Genomic DNA, 4896 nt, shown 5'->3' on the forward strand with positions numbered 1-4896 from the left:
AGAAGGGTGCAACAATGAATGAATGGAATCCCAAAATCTCTGTAGATGTTCATTGAAATGAAAAATAAACAACCTAAATTTAAAAAAAAAAAAGCTTCTGGATTAAGGGTCAGGGAATTTAGCCAAAACTTGTATGCATTTGTTCTGGAGAGGCCGATTGTCAGTTGCTGGTGGCCAGCCCCTGTGAAACGCCCAGGCAGGTCCATGTGACTTTTCAAGGGTTCCAAGTCACATCAAATTCTGCCTCAGCAAAGCACCTGCCTGGTTCATGCTGTCTTTGGCCCAGTCACCTTAAACATCTCCCAAAGCTAGATGTTCAAAATTTGACCTTACAGGTGTTCAGAGCATCTTTAACAAGTTAGTTATTATTAGAAACTTAATTTTGCATATTTAGCCAGGTGCTATGCTATAGTCTGTGCAGCTCTGAATTAGCATTGCCAGATTTAGAAGAAAAAATTACTGGATGTCTAATGAAACTTGAAGTTCACATGAAGAATAATATTTTAGTATAAAAGTGAGTGTATAGTATTTGGAACTTGTTGTTGTAATGTGCTGTTGAGTCGCCTGCAATTCACAGTGACTCTATGTACACTATCTCTGAGCCCTACTCTATCTTGAGTCAGCTTCATTGTCTCTGACATACCTACCCCCATTACCAAAGTTACTGAGTTAATCCATCTCATCCAGGGTCTTCTTCTCTTGTGTGGTTCCTCCACCCTTCCATGCACTGTCTTTCTCCAAAGACTAGTCCCTCCTGACCACATGTCCAAAGTATGTGAGAGAGCTTCAAAATCCTTGTCTCCAAGGAGCAACTAGATTTCACCCTCCTAGAAAAGATCTGTTTATTCTCTGAGCAGTCCATGATATGTTCAGTACTCTTCTCCAGCACCACAACTCAAAGGTAATGGTTTTTCTTCTATCATTGTTAGTCATTGTCCAAATCTCTAATGCATAGCAAGTAATTGCAAAGAACATGGCTTAAATCAGGCATTCCTTAGTTTCTAGACTGACATTGTTGCTCCTTAATGTTCAGAAAAGGTTTCTGATAGCAAATTATCTCAATGCAATTAATCTTTTGATTTCCTGACTGCTGGTACCAAGAGTGTTGATTGTGGAGCCAAGCAAGCTGGAACTGTTAACAATCTCCATCTCTTAATGAGCTGCCAATTGCTATAGTGGCGAGAGTCTTTGTTTTCTTGATGTTGAGCTTCAATACTTACATTAAAAATTATTCATTTTTGTATGACATTTAAATAGAATGATGAGTCTTATGTTTTATCTGGCAGCCTTATTCTGAATATAGGTCCTCCTACAAAGCTGAGAAGCAAAGTACTGAAATATGATTAAAGTTGTGCGGGCCTTTTTCTTCCTGGGTAAAGCTGAAATGGTTGATTAATTTGTCTTCCCATTTATTTTCTACAGTAAAGCTACCTAAAATAAAAAGCACATTCAATAAGCCATTAAAATAAATCAGGACAACAACAGTGGAAATGCTGCACAGATTTACAAATATGTCAGATAAAATCAGCTACACCAAACCCAAGTCTGGAGCTGGAAACCAGTTTGAAAGTCATCTACAGGAGCTGGTTCTACAGAAGTTTGTTGGCTGGGATTGGGATAGGGTGGAAAGTTGATTCGCTAAGGGGAGTGAGGTGATGTGACAAGGTCTCTTATTTAAAAATACATTAGGCCCTCAGGCATGGTTTAAATTGGTTTTCGTCATTTTTCTAAGTGATACAGCACTGGTCTGTGCATTGCTGTATAGAGGTAACTTGTGGTTGTTGTGATGCTAAACATTGTGACACTGATGTGCCAAATACGATAATGGTTACCCAGAGTGGACAGTGTTTGGTGGAACTTCCCAATTAAAACAAGCTTGGAAGAAGGAGTGGCATCCACTTCCGAAATGGCTTGCCTCTGGAAACTCTATGAAAATGGAGAAATGACCAAAGTTATACAAGTGTTCAGATCTTTGGTTCATAGGGTTGCTCTGAGTCGTCTATGACTCGATGACACTTAACAACAACAACAAACCAAACCCATTGCTGTCAAGTTAATTCTGATTTATAATGATCCTAATAAAATAGATAGAATTGTCTCATAGTGTTCATAGTGTTCTAAAGCTGTGAATCTTTACAAAAGACATGCAGACTTACCTTTCTTGAAAGGAGTGACTGGTCAGTTGAATCACAAATGGTGAATGGAATAATAGTCCGTTCCTTTGTGCCACCAAGGACCCTGTACTAAATAAATCCGTTTCTATTAAAACCCCACCCATCCAATACAACAATAAATAAAACAAAACAGGGAAAAAACCCAAAAGAAATAGAAATGAGTAGTTTCGGAATCCCAAAGACTAGACTGATATAATTGTGGTCAATGCTGCTATTTGCTTTTGAACTTCATGGCAGCAGAAAGCCAAAAAGATACAAGGAAGCAGGAATTCATTTTCTTTTTTTCTTAAGAGAATTTCTTTTATGGTTCATTATACACGAAGCAGCAGGCTAGTTAGTGTAGGGTAAAGAGACGGCAGATTTACAGCTGGAATCTCTGGGCCTTCCCCTCAGCTCTGGTCATTGTGGACCAACACTTACCATCCCGAACCTCATTCACTGTTCACATCATGCCTGGATCCACTGTTACATACAAATGTAAGCTATTGTTACCAGTATTAAGACGAATAGTATTAACATCAGCAACAATAACATCTTCTGCAGAGATTTTAAAGGCAACGCATAAACATTCTTGAAACGATCATTATTGCTTTACTCTTGATTTTGGACAACAAAAATGAAACTTTACAATGTAATTCAGTGAAGGATTTTCTTGCAACATAGCTCATAAAACCAAGGGTGTCCTGGCTCTGGAGCCTTCTGGGCAAGATGAAAACTCAGGGCCTGCTGGGCCTGCTGTGACTTCACAGAGTACAGATAATAAAAGGCATCTTCCTTTACCATTATAAATGACCAACCCAGCCTGCAACCTGGGAATAAACTGCCTTCATCTAGTAACTACTCAAAGGGCAATGAGAATTATCATTCAAGAAATGGCATTGCTTAGCCAGTGGTAGGAGAAGGAACGGATACAGATCTCTGAATACCAATAGATTTGCATATAAGCAAACACAAACACAAACAATTATTGTTGTTGTTGTTGTTAGGTGCTGTTGAGTAAAACTCACAGAAACTCTGAACAGAAGGCCTGAATTCTACCCTACCTTTGCCATTCTTATCATCTCTGAAACACTAGAGCCCAATGCTGAAGTCACTGTGTCAATCCACATCACTGGGGGTCTTTATCTTCTTCACTGACCCTCCATCTCTCCAAACATGACATCCTTTCCAAGGAATAGCCTCACCTACCGACATGTCCAAATTAAGAGAGATGAAGCCATCTTTGCCTCTAGGGAGGACTCCAGCAGCACTTTCTCCAAAACCTAGCTGTTCTTTCCTTTGGCAGTCCATGGGATATTCAGCATCACAACTCCAAGGCATCAATTCTTCTTCTGTCATTCTTATTCATTGTACAGATCTCAGATCACCTGCTATGGCAGGTGATTGAGAAGAACATAGCCTGAATTAGGAACACCTTCTTCTTCTAACTGGCATCATAGCTCTTTCAGTATTTTTGAAAGAACCAACAGCAGATTTTCCCAATGCTATACATCTCCTGATTTCCTGCTTACTGACACCAATGGTGTTAATTACTGATCCAAAATGAAATAATTGACAACTTCAATCCTTTCTCCATTTATCATGATGTTAACTGTTGGTCTCCTGGTGAGGACCTTTGTTTAATCGTTATTGAGATGTAATCTGTATTGAAGACCATAGTCTTTGATCTTCTACAGCAAACATTTAGTAGCCTCCTCACTTTCAGCAAGCTGGGTTATGTAATCTGCATAACACAGGTTGTTCATGAGTCTTCCCCAGCTCCTGATACCATATTATTCTTCATAGAATCTAGATTCTCAAAAAAGCATTTGTTCGTTTTACAGATTGGATAGATATGGAGAACTGAACCACATAATGTTCCCTTTCTCCAATTGGCAGCAGCTTCTTGATCTAGGTATAGATTTCGCATGAGCACAAAAGTGTTCTGGGATTCTCATTCTTCTCAGTGTTAGCCATAGCTTGTCATGATCCACACAACCTCTTAGACATTGAAAAATGAAGCCAAGAGAATGAAGACATTTGACTTTTGAATCACAGCGATCCCATGTGACAGAATAGAACGGCTCCACGGGGTTTTCTAGCCTAGGATCTTAACAGAAGCAGATTACCAGATCTTCCGATCTTCCATCCACAGAGTCAGTGGACAGGTTCAAACAGAAACCACTGCGGTTAGCAGCTGAGCATTTAGCCATTGCATCACAAGGTTATTTGAAATAGGAGTTTGAGTGGTGCAAATGGTTACACATTTGACTACTATCCAAAAGATTGATGGTTCAAACTCATCCAGAGGCACTCACAAGACATCCCTGGTTATCCCCTGAACAGTTATCCACTAAAAATCCCATGGCTTATAGACTGAGTGTGACACACGTGAGGTCCCCAGGGAACGCCTGGCAGGGCCCCTTTGGAATCACGGAGCAGAGGGACGCCGCCCCCGGGATCTGAACCTCAATCAAGATGCGTTTCTGCTCGCTCCTACCCTGGGCTTCCTGGGACAAGCACCAAGGAAACAAACACAGCGGCACCCCCGACAGCAAGGAGCAGATTCCCATGCTGGGCCTCCTCTCGCGAGCAGGTGAGCCTCGCGAGGAGGAGTCCGGTTACTTTCAAGCACCAAGCGATATTGGGCCTTCTGGCTCCACCCTCCCTGGCAAAGCAGGTGCACCCATCACAGGCATCTTCTTGGAAGCACCAGGCCCCTTGGGCCTGGAGCCTCCCCTGA

Source organism: Elephantulus edwardii, unplaced genomic scaffold, assembly GCF_000299155.1.
Source record: "Elephantulus edwardii isolate Elephantulus edwardi_28Jun2011 unplaced genomic scaffold, EleEdw1.0 scaffold00244, whole genome shotgun sequence".
Lineage (NCBI taxonomy): Eukaryota > Metazoa > Chordata > Mammalia > Macroscelidea > Macroscelididae > Elephantulus > Elephantulus edwardii.